General features: G+C 39.2%; 1 protein-coding gene across 1 annotated transcript in view; it reads left to right on the top strand.

Moving 5' to 3' along the window:
- The first annotated feature begins 6,753 nt into the window (after nucleotides 1-6,753).
- The window catches only part of LOC142337567 (lysosomal alpha-glucosidase-like), a 53,653-nt gene continuing 39,695 nt past the window's right edge, over nucleotides 6,754-20,711 (top strand). Inside the window, exon 1 of the mRNA XM_075386894.1 lies at nucleotides 6,754-6,856. The gene's annotated coding sequence lies outside the window, so the exon portion shown is untranslated. The remainder of the gene's footprint in view (nucleotides 6,857-20,711) is intronic.

The following is a 20,711-nucleotide window of genomic DNA, read 5'->3' on the forward strand; positions in this document are numbered from 1 at the left end:
AAGTAATGAAAACCATTAGGAATCAACTAAAATATCCCATCGGTTTACAATTACCAGTGCTTCTGTATAAGGGAATTAAGAACTCTTGGTATTTAATTTTTTATGCAGTTACAAAAAGAACAACAAACAGACAACAAACAAAAAATCAATGAAAACTTGCCATAAAATGCTTTGGAAGCCTTAAAGCCATACTTTGGCTCCCAAAATATGTTTGATTGCACCTTCTTCGAACACCGATAATGTATTATGTGGCCTCTCATTAATGAAAATAAGCAACAATCAGACAAAACAGAAAAAAATGCAAAATTATGTAATATTTGTTTTTTTTTTCGAAAAAATTTCATTTCCAAAGACATGAAAGCCACTAAATGAAAAAGTTGAATAGGTTCATTCATTCTTCCAAAACAAACGCTTGAGACTTGCAATTATCCAGAATAAGCCTTACGTCTACAAAAAGAACGTCAAATATGACAAAAATCAAAAACTAATTTAATTTTTTTTTGTGAAAAACCCGTGAGGAAGCCAGTAAAGTCATAGCGAATTCTCTTAAAACATTAGATTTTGTGACACAAATCCCTTTTGACACCTTCCCTTAAAATGTATTATATGACCTCTCATTAATGAAACTAGGTAACAATTAGACCAAAAAGATAAAAGTAAGGTTATGTAAAACTTGTTTTTATCGAAAAAAATTTATTTCCAAAGACATGAAAGCCATTAATTACAAAATGAAAAAACTGAATAGGTTCGTTTATTCTTCCAATAGAAAACCTCGAGACCTGCAATCATCCAGAACATGTCTTACTCTACAAAAAGAACGTCAAATATGACAATAATCAAAAATTAATTTACACATTTTGTGAAAAACCCGTCTCGAAGCCAATAAATTTATAACGCATTCTTTAAAAACAATAGATTTTGTGACACCAATCCCTTTTGTCACCTTCTCTTGACAAAAATAATGTCATTTTTAACCTTTAATTAACGGGACCAGGTAACAAACAGACAAAAAAAGGAACGAAATTGCGAAGTTGAAACGTTTTTTTTTATTTTGGAAAATAATTGTTTTCAAAGTCATGAAAGCTATTATCTATCTTCTAATATCAGAACATCGGCTCATCTACTCTCCAGGAAAAGCCAATAAAACCGGGTCATTGTACAGGAAATTAGATACGACAAAAAAGACAAAGTAAAAACGACAGTTAAAACAAAAATAAAAAACTCAATTAAATTCTTCGAGAAAGTATTGTCGAAGCCGTGAACAACCACAATCTGTATCTTTAAGGACTTAAATATTATCAATTGTACGTTATTTTGAACGCGAAAATGTGATATATTAACTGACAATAACGTGTTTATTTGACAAAACTAGTAAATAAGGAAATGGGCAAATACCTAAAAAATAGAAAAAAAATTGTGAAATCTAGTAGTATCAAAGCCAGAACACCATAACTTAAGGCCTGAAACCGCAATAAAGACTAAATTTAAATTCAACAGAAAGAAGGAGCACTCTTTGATTGCTCATACTAAGCTTTAAGTTGACCAAAGTAAGAGAAAAATGGAGGCAAAGTTCAATAAGCCTTTTTTTATTTAAAAATCAAATATTTTAAAAGTCAAAACGACCAAAAGTTTTCAAGCAATCAACTAAATAAATTAATTCCGAGCTAATTAGAAAGCCAATAGGGCCTATCACTAGTGAGCTTTTATTCGAAAAGTTCTGTTATTTTATTAATATAAAAAAGATCTTTTTTTTATTCAACAAACCGACTGATGACAATCCAAATTATTTTTGGGTTGTAACGGTCCAAGATTGGTACAGAACTAGTCCTGCTAATGTTGATTGTCCATTAGGAAAATTTATTTTTGGAATGTCATTGATTTAGATGTTTTGTTTGTTAAAAAATCAAAAGTAAATGCTGTGTTTTTGATAATCAACGAATAAAGTTTGCGAAAAACGGCAAAGTTTTATTTACAGAGCACTCTCAACGGAAGTTGAAGTGGAATTAGCCCCCTTTTCAGTCTACAAAGATTGCGTTAGTGGTGTTTGGGTGTGCACTTCCTGCAAATTTAATCAGATTGGACTAAAGAAACTTATTTCGTGCTGTTTTTGATGAAAAAGTCTGAATTTTGTGAAATTTTTATCCGGAATTTTGACAAAAAAATTCAATGAATATAGCCGACAATGTTTTTTGCCTTGAAATGTAAAATCAACAACATTTTCATGAAAAATTTATTTAAATTTTTATTAAAATTGGCGAAAATTTAGTCAAAAATTCCGAAAAAAGGTGAATGAAATCAACGGAATTCACTCTATTTTCTCGAAAGTTTAAACCTCGATATCTCCCTGTCAAAAACGAAAATCAAAAAAATCTTTTTAATTCCATATTCTACGCTGGACAAGCTTTCTAATGATACCAGTCTCAACTCTCTACGATGAATGTATCGATCGGCCAAAATTGACTGAACAAAAAAAAAACCCAGTTGATTATATAGTTCCTCCCCCCCTCAAGAGGGGTCGGAACAAATAGCAATGAAGACTACAATACAATTCAGGCAAAAAAGAAAGCGACCTCTCGCTTTGCTAAGACCACGCTATAAATGCAAAACAAGATTGAAAATGGCAAATCTTAAAATACCATAATCTCAAATACAAGACAACAACGTTCGCTTTTAACTAAAAACTGGTAACTAATTTAACTTGTTTTTGTTAAGGCAGACAATTGTACTTTTCATGAGTGATACTAAGTCAAAAGACTACGAATTAACATTGAATACAGGCAGAATTCAGAATTTTGCTATGAGTTATACCCAAAATGTGGAGGAGCCAAAAACCCAAAAGCTTTTCGCTCAAAGTATTAGGTATGTTCATTGACCCCCTTTTGCGCGTAAAGTTTAACTTTCAAAAATTGAGGTTTGATTCGAAATCATTGTGGTCTGTAACGAACATAATAAGGAAAAAGGAAAAGTTTTAAAACATACAGCGCGCTATTACCATCTCAATAACTTTAAAAAGACCTTTAAAATTCAGAAGTAGACTACAACTGGTCTTCTGTTACCTCATTTTCCATTGAAACAAAAAAATGTTCCAAATGTTACTGAAATACCTAATTGACCAAAATACCAAAAGTGAATGATGAACTGTTTATACCTATCGTTTAATTCCCAAAAATCAATTATGCATCAATTCAAGGATTAGTTAGTACCAACAATAGCTTCCTAGATACCGAATTAGACCTTTAATTATTTAGACTTAGTCACAAGACTAGAAAATGAACACCAAGTGCTGGCAGATCACAAGAAATTATTCAAAATTTACGAAATTATGTTGGAGCCACAAAAAAGTCGTTACTCATAAAACAAAATACTGTTTCATTGGACCTTATAGGAACAAAAAATGAACTCTTATTAATTAAAACTTTACATCAAAAAAATTTCTCATATGCGGGTTGAAAAAAAAGCAAAAGAAATCTCAAAAAGAACAGACCCAAAACACAATGCGAACCGTTCTTTATTGCAAAAATAAACGATGTGACCAAACCAGGCCCTGCAAGCGCTATGAGGCTCTTAGCAAACGCCTTTGTTCTAAAAAATTATTCAATAAAGATCTTAATTTTCTGCAAATAAACTATGCATTGTTTTGTAGATATCGGTTTAAATTAGCGAAAGAGCGCAAAAGGGTTTTTTTTCTGGAAAATTTCTTGGAATTCGGAGGTAAAGTTAGCCCATATATGAGCAAAGGAAAATTGTGTCAGCAGTTTTTATGTCTGAGCCAGTGGTTAAAGTGGATGAAGTGGGCCAATTAGGCATATTTAGCGCTATTTTTATGGAAAAAAGAAGAAATCCTGAATTTTCTAATATTTAGCTAAAATGTTTACCAAAACAGTTGGTTTAAACAATTACCGTATCTCGTTCACCGAAGACTATCGTTATGAATTTCGTCATTTTTTAGCTAGACTGTTAAGTTAGGCTAACGTTCACAAATCTTTAAACCTCTGTAATTCCTCGGAAAAACGAAATGGTGTTAATTTGAAGTTCTACCTTGTAGAAGCTTCCTATTGATACCACTCAAATACTGTACAATGAATATATCGATTGTCGAATTTTGAAACGAGTTTATAGTTCCTCCACCAAAAAATTGGTTCGGAACAATAACATTTTATCTTACGGCTGAAAAGACGAGGACTACTTAACAAACAATCCACTAAAATGCAAAAAAGCATACCTTGAAGATATCAAAAAATTCAAGTTCCTTTCGAGATCTCCGTCATCTAACTTTGAGTTAAGAAACAGTGAAGGGGAACTTGCGCAATTTTAAAAAAAGATTACTCAATTTACGTGTTTTTGACACATAGCTCTCCAATATACAATGCTAACATAAATTATATTGTTGCTGTTACCTCTTCTCCGTGGAATTAAATTTTGTTCTGAGAGATTGTGTATAGGAGTTTTTGAAAGAAAGCTGATATGTGCAATCCCTTTAAAAGTACAAAACATTTTTTTCTATGAAAAACTTTGTGGGTGATTTCTTTGAAGAATAATGTCCCACTTAAAGGAATAATGTCCCCCAATTTGTTTCTTAATTTTTGAAGATGTTACTCAAAATTGCTCGAAAGAATTTGCAAAACTATGTACCAATTGTTTTGGTGGTGACTGTAATTTATGCTGACTCCACAAATTTTCTCAAAAATTGACCAGCCCGAACTCAATATTTGCGACATGCTGGTAAATTTTCAATCGGTGAGCAATAAAATAAGGCTTACACAAACCGTTAAAAGATCACATCTTTTGTTTTCTTTGCACTTTACCAATTTGTTTTTTCTTTTGATCTAACTTCCAGCTTGCTTCAAACCTTACTGATGTGTTGCAAACGTTTTCTTGATTTCTTGTTTAAACACTAAATTAATTATCAAAGAAAAACAAATTACTTTTTTCCCTGGATATCAATTAAATATACAGAGTTAAAAAGCATGGGCCAGAGGAAAAATCCTTCCCGAATTCCTGATTCAAACTCTTACTGAAAAGATTTCTTTCGTCCTCCTTTTCAATTTACTGTTTCATATTCGAAAGATTTGACGCCTGTATTGACATGTTTCAATTCGTAGCGACATTTTAGCTTCAATAGTGAATGATTAGCGTCTCCATTTTTTTATTCAAAAAGTTATATGTTTTGGCCTCCATGCGGTCAATACTGTCGGACTTTATCAGCCAAACTTGTTGTAATGAATACAATGAATTAAAATTCACTATTCTAGTCTTAAGAGTTTATATCAGCCAAGTATTTTATGCTATGAAAGTTACGAGAAGTAAGCAACTCGTTTTTGCGTACAATCTGACAAAAGCCAACTTTTTTAACGATTCACTTCTGACTTGATTGATATACAACAGGCTCCAGGGCAAAGTAGGGAGACCAACAGCACATCGGAGAAGACATCCAGGAGAAGTTAACCAAATTGCCTGGAAATCCGTACAGGGAAAAAATCAATTTAAAAAATGGGCTAATCAGCCAGAACCCGTGCGAGAGCGAAGACCGGGCAAACGTATAGGCCTTCTTTGCATTCACCGCACGGTGTTGACCATCTGGTCCAGGATACACTTGCATAACACGCCCAAGAAGCCAAACTCCACGTGGAGTCATCTTTCAAAATCCAAACAAAATAATCGACTCAGAGTGGTGTCTGATTACTGTCGCTTCATTTGGATCTCTTTAACAGTGTCGGCAAGTGATTGATATACAACAATAGTAAAAGCATCAATTGTCTCAGTAATTTGTATAGTTTTCTTCAAATGAGCTTTTTCCAACATATAGTTCAGTCTGCAGCAACCACGGCAGTATTTATTTGTTGGCTTTGATAAGAGCTATAAATACTATGCTTTAATGTTGCGGAAAACAAGATTCGCTCAATTTTATATTTAAGAGCAACATCGAGTCTTATTTTAAAACGAGATTGTTACTCTTCCAATTTTTAACACTCAAGAATAAAAAGTAAACAAAAATATCAAGATAAGCACCAGAAAATTGATCGAAATAAGATTGTTCTCGTTTCGCATGTTTTTTTTTTCAGAATTAGTAAAACCTTTATATTTTAATTATATTTTTTTGGAAAACTTTCTTTGATTATGTTGAAGGAACTCCACAATTTTGGATTTAGCCGATTCATCTGTTTCGGGGATGATTTTTTTTCAAAACTCTTTTATAGTGTCCTTGTTAATCATATTTTCTGTCTTTTATTTTTCGTATGCATAAAATATTCGTCTTTAACTAAACAACTCTGTAAAAACTAACTAATTGTTTATCTACAGTGGTTACCTTTATGGCTATATTTTTTACCACATGTTTAAAAAATTGAACATTTTTTAGATTGCTTCGTGTCAATACTTTGGTTTTACCGGGAAAAAATATTGATTGAGCGTGTTTAGTTTTTGAAGAGAAAAGTCTCCCTAAGCACTTCGCTAATTTTGTAATTTTGTACCAACCCCCCATTTTCATATATATATATATATAGATGACATTAAGGTCGTAACATATGAATACTTGACATCTTTTAACATTAATCTTTCTTTTAGCTTGCTCTTTCAAGCGTTTATTAAATTACGCCTCGCTTTTTTGAGTGCATTGGAACTGTAAATCCAAAACTATACAAAAACTATGTAACCTCATGAATTGATCTTAACTAGCCTCTCCCTCACATTTCTTAACTTGTTTATATTGTAAATATTTCATAACTTTTGTTGAGCTGATTCCAACCTCTTTATTGTAACTTTGCCTTGTTAATAATAGACGGTATAATTAACTTCAGTTTTAGAATACTTTTCTTTTTGATTTTTAAGAGCTTCAAACGAAGAAGACTCCAACAGCGTTAGTTTCTGTTTATATCAATTCTTTAGTCTATATAAATTTAGCAATGTAACCGTATCTTGAGTACCCAATATATGAGCAGGAAGCACTATTAGCGGGGCATTACATTGGTGACACGGACTATTAACCTTGTTGCCTTTTCGATTGTATTTTTTCCCTTCAACAGTATTGTTGAAAAATGTTTTAATCTAACCGGCATTTTCTGGTTCTCTCTTTTCGTCCTAAACAGAATTAAAAGTTATTGCATTTTCATTGCCTATTGTTTTATTAAAAAAGCTGTTTTGAAAACGAGGTGTTAAAAAAATTTTTCGGACTAAACATAACTTATTTGTTCTAATATCAGCTATCTTTGAAAATTTTCAACACATATAATTTAATCTAAATCTAAAATATTAGACTTAACTATATAAAGATAGTCGCTTGTGGCTGCGCGTGCTTAAAAAATATGAAGCTCTCACGATTGTGAACAAAATTCTTATATTAGGAGAGATGACTACGGAGCAAAAATATCTGCTTCCAGAGCCTTTTGATGGCAATAGCGATGTTTTATTATATTTTACGCAGTTTGAGTTGCTAAGTTCACTCCAAGAGTGATTGAAATCTATTGTTGATGCGACAACTGGTAACCCAGTAACTGAAGCCGCTGGCAATGCAACGTAAACTCATAAGAGACCTCAGATCTTTCCACTTCGATTGCGGGGAAGTGCTATAGAGTTTTATCAGTCCTTAGATACTGCTACAAAGGCAAACTATGATTTGTTAAAAGCCGAATTTTCTCGACAAGATCTCGAGCCCCAGAGTTCATTCGCTCTGCCTTAAACAAGCGTAAGCAAGGAGAGAGTGAGAAAGTCAGCAAATTTCTGGCGGAATTAAAACTTTTAGCTACTAAAGCTTATCCTACCGGTAGCTCTGATATTCGGAACCATCTAGTTCTGCAAGTTTTTATGGACGGATTAGAAAACTCAAGTGTTCTTATTGAGTTGCCGAAATCAAAACCTGCAAGCATTCAAGCTGCTTCCCGGGTCGAATGTCCTCCCTAAAATCCTCCCATTTTGTTGTAAGAGTGGGGGGGGGGGGTAATTTGTTTATGGGGGGTAAATTGATGTAAGACTATGGGGTTAATTTGTTCAGATGGGGTAAAATGATGTAAAAGTTGGGCTGCAATGAGAGGACTTTCGAGGAATTACCCCCTCTGACTGAAATTGCCATGTAAGAGTGGGCTGCAATGGGCTGCAATGGGAGGACTTTTCAGGAATTACCGCCCCTGACTGAAATCGCCATGTAAGAGTGGGCTGCAATGGGCTGCAATGGGAGGACTTTTCAGGAATTACCCCCCTGACTGAAATTCCCATGTAAGGGTGGGCTGCAATGGGCTGCAATGGGAGGACTTTTTAGGAATTATCCCCCTGACGGGAACTTCCATGAAAGAGTTGGGCTGCCAAGGGGGGTAAAATGGTGTAAGAGTGAGGGGTAATTTGCCCAGAGGGGTAAAATAATGTAAGAGTTGGGCTGCCATGGGGGGTAAAATGGTGTAAGAGTGAGGGGGTAATTTGCCCAGAGGGGTAAAATAATGTAAGAGTTGGGCTGCCAAGGGGGTAAAATGGTGTAAGAGTGAGGGGGTAATTTGTCCAGAGTGGATAAAATGATGTAAGAGTTGGGCTGCCAAGGGGGGGGGGGGGTAAAATGGTGTAAGAGTGAGGGGGTAATTTGTCCAGAGGGGGTAAAAAGATAAAAGATGTGGGCTGCCAAGGGGGGTAAAATGGTGTATAAGTGAGGAGGTAATTTGTCCCGCGGGTGTAAAATGATGTAAGAGTTGGGCTGCCAAGGGGGGTAAAATGGTGTAAGAGTGAGGGGGTAATTTGTCCCGAGGGTGTAAATTGATGTAAGAGTTGGGCTGCCAAGGGGGGTAAAATGGTGTAAGAGTGAGGGGGTAATTTGTCCAGAGGGGGTAAAATGATGTAAGATGTGGGCTGCCAAGGGGGTCAAAATGGTGTAAGAGTGAGGGGGTAATTTGTCCAGAGGGGGTAAAAAGATGTAAGATGTGGGCTGCCAAGGGGGGTAAAATGGTGTAAGAGTGAGGGGGTAATTTGTCCAGAGGGGGTAAAATGAGGTAAGAGCTGGGCTGCCAAGAGGGGTAAAATGGTGTAAGAGTGAGGGGGTAATTTGTCCCGAGGGTGTAAATTGATGTAAGAGTTGGGCTGCCAAGGGGGGTAAAACGGTGTAAGAGTGAGGGGGTAATTTGTCCAGAGGGGGTAAAATGATGTAAGATGTGGGCTGCCAAGGGGTCAAAATGGTGTAAGAGTGAGGGGGTAATTTGTCCAGAGGGGGTAAAAAGATGTAAGATGTGGGCTGCCAAGGGGGGTAAAATGGTGTAAGAGTGAGGGGGTAATTTGTCCAGAGGGGGTAAAATGAGGTAAGAGCTGGGCTGCCAAGGTGGGTAAAATGGTGTAAGAGTGAGGGGTAATTTGTCCAGAGGGGGTAAAATGAGGTAAGAGTTGGGCTGCCAAGTGGGGTAAAATGGTGTAAGAGTGAAAGGGTAATTTGTCCAGAGGGTGTAAAATGATGTAAGAGTTGGGCTGCCAAGGTGAGTAAAATGGTGTATGAATGAGGGGGTAATTTGTCCAGAGGGGGTAAAATGATGTAGGATGTGGGCTGCCAAGAGTGGTAAAATGGTGTAAGAGTGAGGCGGTAATTTGTCCAGAGGGTATAAAATGATGTAAGAGTTGGGCCGCCAAGGGGGGTAAAATGGTGTAAGAGTGAGGGGATAATTTGTCTAGAGCGGGTAAATTGATGCCAGAGTTGGGCTGCCAAGAGGGGTAAAATGGTGTAAGAGTGAGGGGGTAATTTGTCCAGAGGGGGTAAAATGATGTAAGAGTTGGGCTGCCAAGGGGGGTAAAATGGTGTAAGAGTGAGGGGGTAATTTGCCCAGAGGGGTAAAATAATGTAAGAGTTGGGCTGCCATGGGGGGTAAAATGGTGTAAGAGTGAGGGGGTAATTTGCCCAGAGGGGTAAAATAATGTAAGAGTTGGGCTGCCAAGGGGGTAAAATGGTGTAAGAGTGAGGGGGTAATTTGTCCAGAGTGGATAAAATGATGTAAGAGTTGGGCTGCCAAGGGGGGGGGGGGGGGTAAAATGGTGTAAGAGTGAGGGGGTAATTTGTCCAGAGGGGGTAATAAGATAAAAGATGTGGGCTGCCAAGGGGGGTAAAATGGTGTACAATTGAGGAGGTAATTTGTCCCGCGGGTGTAAAATGATGTAAGAGTTGGGCTGCCAAGGGCGGTAAAATGGTGTAAGAGTGAGGGGGTAATTTGTCCAGAGGGGGTAAAATGAGGTAAGAGTTGGGCTGCCAAGAGGGGTAAAATGGTGTGAGAGTGAGGGGGTAATTTGTCCCGAGGGTGTAAAATGATGTAAGAGTTGGGCTGCCAAGGGGGGTAAAATGGTGTATGAGTGAGGGGGTAATTTGTCCAGAGGGGGTAAAATGATGTAAGATGTGGGCTGCCAAGGGGGTCAAAATGGTGTAAGAGTGAGGGGGTAATTTGTCCAGAGGGGGTAAAATGATGTAGGATGTGGGCTGCCAAGAGTGGTAAAATGGTGTAAGAGTGAGGCGGTAATTTGTCCAGAGGGTATAAAATGATGTAAGAGTTGGGCTGCCAAGGGGGGTAAAATGGTGTAAGAGTGAGGGGATAATTTGTCTAGAGGGGGTAAATTGATGTAAGAGTTGGGCTGCCAAGAGGGGTAAAATGGTGTAAGAGTGAGGGGGTAATTTGTCCAGAGGGGGTAAAATGATGTAAGAGTTGGGCTGCAAAGTGGGGTAAAATGGTGTAAGAGTGAAAGGGTAATTTGTCCAGAAGGGGTAAAATGATGTAAGAGTTGGGCTTCCAAGGGGGTTATATGGTGTAAGAGTGGGGGGGGGGTATTTTGTCCAGAGGGGTAAAATGATGTAGGATGTGGGCTGCCAACGGGGTAAAATGGTGTAAGAGTGAGGGGGTAATTTGTCCAGAGGGGGCAAAATGATGTAGGATGTGGGCTGCCAAGAGTGGTAAAATGGTGTAAGAGTGAGGGGGTAATTTGTCCTGAGGGTGTAAAATGATGTAAGAGTTGGGCTGCAAAGGGGGTAAAATGGTGTAGGAGTGAGGGGGTAATTTGTCCACAAGGGGTAAAATGATGTAAGAATTGGGCTTCCAAGGGGGTAATATGGTGTAAGAGTGGGGGGGGGGTATTTTGTCCAGAGGGGTAAAATGATGTAGGATATGGGCTGCCAACGGGGTAAAATGGTGTAAGAGTGAGGGGGTAATTTGTCCAGTTGGGGTAAAATGATGTAGGATGTGGGCTGCCAAGAGTGGTAAAATGGTGTAAGAGTGAGGGGGTAATTTGTCCAGAGGGGGTAAAATGAGGTAAGAGCTGGGCTGCCAAGGTGGGTAAAATGGTGTAAGAGTGAGGGGTAATTTGTCCAGAGGGGGTAAAATGAGGTAAGAGTGGGGGTGCCAAGTGGGGTAAAATGGTGTAAGAGTGAAAGGGTAATTTGTCCAGAGGGTGTAAAATGATGTAAGAGTTGGGCTGCCAAGGTGAGTAAAATGGTGTAAGAGTGAGGGGGTAATTTGTCCAGAGGGGGTAAAATGATGTAGGATGTGGGCTGCCAAGAGTGGTAAAATGGTGTAAGAGTGAGGCGGTAATTTGTCCAGAGGGTATAAAATGATGTAAGAGTTGGGCTGCCAAGGGGGGTAAAATGGTGTAAGAGTGAGGGGATAATTTGTCTAGAGGGGGTAAATTGATGTAAGAGTTGGGCCGCCAAGAGGGGTAAAATGGTGTAAGAGTGAGGGGGTAATTTGTCCAGAGGGGGTAAAATGATGTAAGAGTTGGGCTGCAAAGTGGGGTAAAATGGTGTAAGAGTGAAAGGGTAATTTGTCCAGAAGGGGTAAAATGATGTAAGGATTGGGCTTCCAAGGGGGTAATATGGTGTAAGAGTGGGGGGGGGGTATTTTGTCCAGAGGGGTAAAATGATGTAGGATGTGGGCTGCCAACGGGGTAAAATGGTGTAAGAGTGAGGGGGTAATTTGTCCAGAGGGGGCAAAATGATGTAGGATGTGGGCTGCCAAGAGTGGTAAAATGGTGTAAGAGTGAGGGGGTAATTTGTCCAGAGGGGGTAAAATGATGTAAGAGTTGGGCTGCAAAGGGGGTAAAATGTTGTAGGAGTGAGGGGGTAATTTGTCCACAAGGGGTAAAATGATGTAAGAATTGGGCTTCCAAGGGGGTAATATGGTGTAAGAGTGGGGGGGGGGGGTATTTTGTCCAGAGGGGTAAAATGATGTAGGATATGGGCTGCCAACGGGGTAAAATGGTGTAAGAGTGAGGGGGTAATTTGTCCAGAGGGGGTAAAATGATGTAGGATGTGGGCTGCCAAGAGTGGTAAAATGGTGTAAGAGTGAGGGGGTAATTTGTCCAGAGGGGGTAAAATGATATAAGAGTTGGGCTGCCAAGGGGGGTAAAATTGTGTAAGAGTGAGGGGGTAATTTGTCCAGAAGGGGTAAAACGAAGTAAGAGTTGGGCTGCTAAGGGGTTAATGTGGTGTAAGAGTGAGGGGGTAATATTTCCAGTTGGGGTAAAATGAGGTAAGAGTTGGGCTGCCAAGAGGGGTAAAATGGTGTAAGAGTGAGGGGGTAATTTGTCCAGAGGGGGTAAAATGAGGTAAAAGTTGGGCTGCCTAGAGGGGTAAAATGGTGTAAGAGTGAGGGGCTAAATTGTCCCGAGTGTGTAAAATGATGTAAGAGTTGTGCTGCCAAGGGGGGTAAAATGGTGTAAGAGTGAGGGGGTAATTTGTCCAGAGGGGTAAAATGTTGTAAGATGTGGGCTGCCAAGGGGGTCAAAATGGTGCAAGAGTGAGGGGTAATTTGTCCAGAAGGGGTAAAAAGATGTAAGATGTGGGCTGCCAAGGGGGGTAAAATGGTGTAAGAGTGAGGGGGTAATTTGTCCAGAGGGGGTAAAATGAAGTAAGAGCTGGGCTGTCAAGGTCGGTAAAATGGTGTAAGAGTGAGGGGGTAATTTGTCCCGAGGGTGTAAAATGATGTAAGAGTTGGGCTGACAAGGGGGGTAAAATGGTGTAAGAGTGAGGGGGTAATTTGTCCAGAGGGGGTAAAATGAGGTAAGAGTTGGGCTGCCAAGAGGGGTAAAATGGTGGAAGAGTGAGGGGGTAATTTGTCCAGAGAGGGTAAAACGATGTAGGATGCGGGCTGCCAAGAGTGGTAAAATGGTGTAAGAGTGAGGGGGTAATTTGTCCAGAGGGGGTAAAAGGATGTAAGAGTTGGGCTGCCAAGGGGGGTAAAATGGTGTAAAAGTGAAGGGATAATTTGTCTAGAGGGGGTAAAATGATGTAAGAGTTGGGCTGCCAAGAGGGGTAAAATGGTGTAAGAGTGAGGGGGTAATTTGTCCAGGGGGGGTAAAATGATGTAAGAGTTGGGCTGCAAAGGGGGGTAAAATGGTGTAGGAGTGAGGGGGTAATTTGTCCAGAAGGGGTAAAATGATGTAAGAATGGGGCTTCCAAGGGGGTAATATGGAGTAAGAATGGGGGGGGGGTAATTTGTCCAGAGTGGTAAAATGATGTAGGATGTGGGCTGCCAAGGGGGGTAAAATGGTGTAAGAGTGAGGGGGTAATTTGTCCAGAGGGGGTAAAATGATGTAAGAGTTGGGCTGCCAAGGGGGTAAAATGGTGTAAGAGTGAGGGGGTAATTTGTCCACAAGGGGTAAAACGATGTAAGAGTTGGGCTGCCAAGAGGGGTAAAATGGTGTAAGAGTTAGGGGGTAATTTGTCCAGAGGGGGTAAAATGATGTAAGAGTTGGGCTGCAAAGGGCGGTAAAAAGGTGTAGGAGTGAGGGGGTAATTTGTCCAGAAGGGGTAAAATGATGTAAGAATTGGGCTTCCAAGGGGGTGATATGGTGTAAGAGTGGGGGGTAATTTGTCCAGAGGGGTAAAATGATGTAGGATGTGAGCTGCCAAGGGGGGTAAAATGGTGTAAGAGTGAGGGGGTTATTTGTCCAGAGGGGGTAAAATGATGTAAGGGTTGGGCTGCCAAGGATGGTAATGTGGTGTAAGAGTGAGGGGGTAATTTTTCCAGAGGGGCGAAAATGAGTTAAGAGTTGGGCTGCCAAGAGGGGTAAAATTGTGTAAGAGTGAGGGGGTAATTTGTCCAGAGGGGGTAAAATGATGTAAGAGCTGGGCTGCCAAGGGGGGTAAAATGGTGTAAGAGTGAGGGGGTAATTTGTCCAGAAGGGGTGAAATGATGTAAGAGTTGGGCTGCCAAGGGGGGTAATGTGGTGTAAGAGTGAGGGGGTAATTTGTCCAGAGGGGGTAAAATGAGGTAAGAGTTGGTCTGCCAAGAGGGGTAAAATGGTGTAAGAGTGAGGGGGTAATTTGTCCAGAAGGGGTAAAATGATGTAAGAATTGGGCTGCCAAGGGGGATAATAGGGTGTAAGAGTGAGGGGATAATTTGTCCAGAGGGGGTAAAATGATGTAAGAGTTGGGCTGCAAAGGGCGGTAAAATGGTGTAGGAGTGAGGGGGTAATTTGTCCAGAAGGGGTAAAATGATGTAAGAATTGGGCTTCCAAGGGGGTGATATGGTGTAAGAGTGGGGGTAATTTGTCCAGAGGGGTAAAATGATGTAGGATGTGAGCTGCCAAGGGGGGTAAAATGGTGTAAGAGTGAGGGAGTTATTTGTCCAGAGGGGGTAAAATGATGTAAGGGTTGGGCTGCCAAGGATGGTAATGTGGTGTAAGAGTGAGGGGGTAATTTTTCCAGAGGGGGGAAAATGAGTTAAGAGTTGGGCTGCCAAGAGGGGTAAAATTGTGTAAGAGTGAGGGGGTAATTTGTCCAGAGGGGGTAAAATGATGTAAGAGCTGGGCTGCCAAGGGGGGTAAAATCGTGTAAGAGTGAGGGGGTAATTTGTCCAGAGGGGATAAAATGATGTAAGAGTAGGGCTGCCAAGGGGGGGGTAAAATGGCGGAAGAGTGAGGGGGTAACTTGTCCAGAGGTGGTAAAATGATGTAAGAGTTGGGCTGCCAGGGGGGGGGGGTAAAATGGTGTAAGAGTGAGGGGGTAATTTGTTCTGAGGGGGTAAATTGATGTAAGAGTGAGGGAGTAATTTGTTGAGAGGGAGCAATTCCAACAAGTATTATTCATATATATAGACTGTCAAGAGTTTGACAAGCTTTGATGGTCTGGAGGTTTAGGCGACGCAGTTGATGTTACAGAGGTTGTGGGTTCAAGACTGGCAGTCTTCAGGTACGGGCGCTAAAACAATGTAAGATTGAGGGGGTAAAATGATGTAAGAGTTGGGCTGCCAAGGGGAGTAAAATGACGTAAGAGTGGGGCTGCAATGGGAGGAGTTTTTAGGAAAATGGAAAATGCAGCTCAAAACTCTTACGTCTTTTTGGGCTGCATTGGGCTTCCAAGGGGGTAAAATGGTGTAAGAGTGAGGGGGTAAAAGACAAAATAACCCCCCCCCTCTTACATCTTTTTTGGTCTGTCAAGGGGGGTAAAACGATGTAAGAGTGGGGAGTAAATTTGTCTTTTACCCCCTCACTCTTACACCATTTTACCCCTCTTGGAAGCCCAATGCAGACCAAAAAGACGTAAGAGTTTTGAGCTGCATTTTCCTAAAAAATCCTCCCATTGCAAACCCACTTTTTCATCATTTTGGGCGGAAAAATTCAACCCGGGTTTAGAGGCGGCTATCCATTTAGACGCTGTTTATCGTCTTGAAAACCTTAGAGTTACAGCTTCTTCTGTAACGGCCGGCCAAATAAGCAGCAGCTCCTCTTTCTACTAGAAATAGGCAAAGTGACAATTCGGGAGGAAAACGCAGTTTCAAAAAGAATGATCGATACCGGCGCTCGCCAGGTCCGAATCCTTATAGAAGTCTTAACCGTTATAGAAACAGTTCCAAAGAACGAAATAGTTCGTCTGACCGACGATCAAACAATTACAAACGGCGAACATCTTATGAACGTCGTAACTCTCAGGAACGCCGAGATACTTCTCAGAGTCGAACTCCGAGCAGATCACCGAGTTCTGAAAGACGGGTCCGCTTTTCCGGCCCTCTTGTTTGTTTTGGTTGCAACCGTGATGGCCACCTGAAGTAAGATTGTCGGAACTGCTGGAATTGTGGCTCTTTGCGTCATCATCGAAAGGATTGTCCGCGTTCTGAAAGTTCGACTCGCCAAAACTATAATTAATTACACTAGTTTTTTTCATTGAAACTTGATTTGTTTTCGTTCTTTTGTAGAAGTGAAAATTGTGTACCTCATAATTGAAAACCGATGGCAAACGAATAAATTATCGAAATTCAGTCTCTTTCATCGAAACTGACTAATGCTGATCTCACTTCGTCTACTCTTATTGACTCTGGAGCAGCTATTAGTGTTTTCCGAAAATCAGTTTTTGAAATAATGCGAGCTTTGTTTCCTCGTTTGGTCCTGGAGGACTCTGACACTGAGGCAGCTGCATTTAATGGATCCAATTTACAATTTCTTGATGTTAGTCGTCATCCTTGCCGTTGGTTCTCTGACGACCCGCAATTTCATTTCAAGTTTTTTGTGACACGGGATTTAAATGTTCCTTGCGTTGTTTGCATTGATTTATTGCGAGCAGTTGCTTTTCATTTGGGTCTGCTGGACGTTGGTTATGCCGCGTTGGAATGCGATAATTAGAAACTGAACCTAGAATTCTTGCTTCGGTACCTGTATTCGTCAAGAGGCAAGTTGTTGTCTCAGCATTTTCTGAGGTCCTCGTTCTGTCAAATATGTTAGCAATCAAGATTGTCGTCCCTGATCTTCGAAGCGAAGATTGTCAGTTTACTGGAACTCGAAACAGGTTTCACAAGTTTGCGTTCGGTTTCTGTTGCTTCTGCTTTAGCCACTTTGAATGATGACGCTTTGTTTACCCGTACTTTGAACTCAACGGAAACACCTTTAACGTTTTATCCGAAGCAAACGATTGCATATTTCTCCCATTATCGGGAGCCCTATTGAATTTCAGCTTCAACAAAAGTTGTCTCTTCCTCTGCCTTCAGTTGGCTGGCCACTCGACCAGACAACAGTCGACCAACAAGTCAACATTACCGCGCTAGACAGCCGCTTGGCTCACCTCGTCGTCCCCCTGCTCTGGCAGAGGAAAACTTGGTCTACTATCATAAAGACCGAGCCAACTATAAAGTGGTGACGCCAACTATAATGTGTGGTGCCAAGATCTACACAACCATCAACGTCGGCCGCTTCTTTTGCCGAATGATATTGTAATACTGCTTGAATTACCACAGCCTGCTCCTTCAGGTTCAGTTCAGGTTGCGCGGGCTCAAGCTAAAATCAGAAATTTGCGAGACCAGTTAGCAGATTCAAATGCCGCTTTTGTCCGGCCTATTGACCGTGCCCGACATCTTGATGAATTTTGCTTTAATGCAAGATATCCAGGTCTCAAAAACCAGAATACTGTAGATGTCGGCACAATTAGCAAAATTTCGGGTTGCGTTTTCTCCCGTACTCAAAACAGTTGTAACAAATACTGTTCCTCTAATATTCGAGGCTTCTTCCTCGTCTTCTTCTAGTTATTCACTCTCTTGCAGAAGGAGGTGCGTCAATTGAGACATGACGTTCGGCGCAATCGATCTAATTCCCAGAAGAGATCTAAGAAGAAGAGACACTCTAGTTCCTCTTCCAGCTCTTCGTCCTCTTCTGCCTACAGAAAAAGAGTGGAATTTTTTTATTCTTTAGAGGAGTGGAAAGTGTACCAAGCCCCCATTTTCATAGATATTTATATATATATATATATATATATATATATATATATGACATTGCGATCATAACATTTGAATACTTGACATCTTTTAACGTTAAACATTCTATTATTTTGCTTATTCAAGAGTTTATGAAATTACGCCTCGCTCATTCGAGTGCATTAGAACTGTAAATACAAAACTATACAAAAACTTTTAATATCCTGAAATGATATTAACTACTCTTCTCTCTCACATTTCTTAACTTGTTAATATTGTAAATATTTCATTAATTTTGTTGGGTTGATTCACAACCTTTTCATTGTAGCTTTTTCTTGTTAATAACAGACGGTAAAACTGACTCCAGTTTTAAAACACTTTTCTTTTAGATTTTAATAGCCTGGAAAGCATAAGAATCCAACAGCGTGAGTGTCTGTTTATATCACATCTTTAGTCTATCTAAATTTAGCAAAGTAATCGTATCTAGAGTACCCAATATATAAGTAGGAAGCACTATTAGCGGTGCATTACAATTTTTTGTGTCGTTCCGATTTGGATGTGTATCTTAAAACCACTTTAAACTACTCGCCGTATCTTCAGGGAGATCACTAGTTCGCCAAAACATTGCTTCAACTTTTCAAAAGTTTCTCAGTGTTTCGTGATAAATTATCAAACCGGTTTCTGTTGTTTTCTGAAGAAAATTTAATGATCTGCGGTGAGTTGAGTCCTCAATTCGATCAGCACTGCGGCACTGCAATTGGTAAAACCTTTATGGGTTTTATAGACAAATTTCATAATACTGAGAACGTGACGCTAGAAAAAATTACAGTGGAATCAATTCTCTGCAAACCATTGAAAACACGAGCGACTTGACCTGTTTTCTTGATCATATGTTTAGCGGGTAGAGATGTGAATAGCTCCCTGTTTTGGTTTTTGGTGGAAATTAAAACAGAGTGTGAGAAGTCAACTTCCCTTTTGACCATCAAACTTCAATTTTTATACAGTGACTCTTAATTTGACTTCCTTTGAATGACTTGATTTCAAAATTTATCTCATGTTTCCAAGCTATTTTATCGCTGAAACCAAACTGTGAATTCACTATTATCAAATCAATCATAAAAGCAAGTTGGTCAACATCGGTGACCCCGAAGCAACGAACTGCAATTATAGCTTCTGAGATAAAAATAAAATTGTCAAGGCAAAAAAAACTGATGTAAAGACAGGGATTAACTTTGAATTCTTTTCAAAACTTGATTTCTAGATGCACATAACTCAATGTTTTCTGTACTCCAGGGCAATTTAGAACAAGAACTACAACTCATCAACAAATAGGGAAGAAGAGAGAGATAAATATCACAAAAATGGAAAGAGAACAAAAGAATACAGAACTAACATATCAAAAAACAAAATTTCAAGGAAGAAGTAAAACAGTTTCAGAATATGGCAAGAGAAACGTTTTGTATGCCAGCAAATAATTTTTTGAAATTTTTGAAATTTTACCTTTCTTGATTTATTTAACAAATATCATTTTTATAAATAAAAAATAGATTTGACCACGCGTCTTGAATATCGCTGAATAAGATCTGTTGTGCAACGGGCCTAGAGAAAAGAAAACATCATATCTTCTTTAAAGAGTTGCCTTTTTTGAAATCGGTTAAAGATGCTGGTATTTCGTTTTTTGCTTTGAAGTGGATAGTGTTCATTCGCGTACACGCATATACTTTAAAAAAGATAAGAACACAGTAGAAAAGTTGTTTTTACAGTAAAAGCATATCAAGGTTTTGGTATTTTCAATCTTCTAAAAATGTAAAGCAAGAAAGAACACTGGAAAAAAGTGAACTCACTTTCTACTTCAGAGTGCATTTCAAGAAAAATTGGATTTTAGTTGTTGGCTGCAGTATATTTTTCAGTATCAAAAGTCGGAAAAAAGTTTACTTGCATTCAATTTTTTGCTAAAAATAGACGTTCTCTGACTATCTGCAAAGTTCATCAGACCCAAAATAGTTTAGGATAAAACAAACTCACATCATACATTAACTGATATCACAACCCCTACAAAAAACTCTGGTGAAAAAAATTTTGCGCCTTTAACATATCAGTATTACGAAAAAAATCTGTCTCGAGTATCCTTCATCAACATATAAGCTGACTGTAGAAAGAACTCTCATCGTGTACGCTGCATACAGTTCGAAGAAGACTAAACAAAAACCAGACAACGGAATTATAAAGAGCAGTTTTTTTGCTTAGATACTAAAACTGATCAAAACTGGGAACTAATTAAGAACTTGGCAAGAACAAGTGCCAGACAAAAAGCGATAAACTGAACGGCTCCAAACAGCAAACAGACTGAAACAAATGGCACCGAAAACAATTAAAATGAGAAAAGTGTTGATCTAACAGGTCATGAGACGTGAGGTGAAGTGGGGTTCAGCAGTCAACTTCCTTGAGGAACAGCTCACGTATTACACCTTGCTGTAAAATAAGTACCAGTTGGACAAACTTTTGGATAATGTCTCCGAGTTCACCCTTACAACCAACAAGAACATCACACTTGCCGATTGGTCAAGTAAACGCACAACGACATTGCTCAAAAGGAGGAAAATTCTAAATGGTTTGACTAAATCAAAGTTGAACACAGTTGATGCGTCAGGAGACAATCAAATTACAAGGGGAAAAACTCAGGTTCAGTATGAATCACCTAGGACATTTTCTTGAGAGTTCTATTTATGGGTCTACAAAAAATTAATTTGAATTCTCAGCAATCAAAAGATTTATAAGTCAATGATAGGCAACCAAAATTAATAAAATAAATTAAAAACGAAATACAAACAAAACAAAAGATTTCCTCAACTTTTTCCAATAACAAACTGCATTTGTTCTCTATTTATGAATAGTTATCAGTTGCAAATGAACTTAATTTCACATGTGTTTCAATTTTAACCAACGAAGACTATATATTGCAATTGCAGGAAAAAAATACAAAAAATCTCAGAAACTAAAATTCACTGTTTTTCCTTTTCATGTTTAGTGTCTAGGTATAAACAAGGATAGCTATAAATTTCAACTGAAAGTGAGTTTATCAATTGCTTCTATCTC

The sequence above is a fragment of the Convolutriloba macropyga genome, chromosome 4 (assembly GCF_964194025.1).
Source record: "Convolutriloba macropyga chromosome 4, txConMacr16.3, whole genome shotgun sequence".
Classification (NCBI taxonomy): Eukaryota; Metazoa; Xenacoelomorpha; order Acoela; family Convolutidae; genus Convolutriloba; species Convolutriloba macropyga.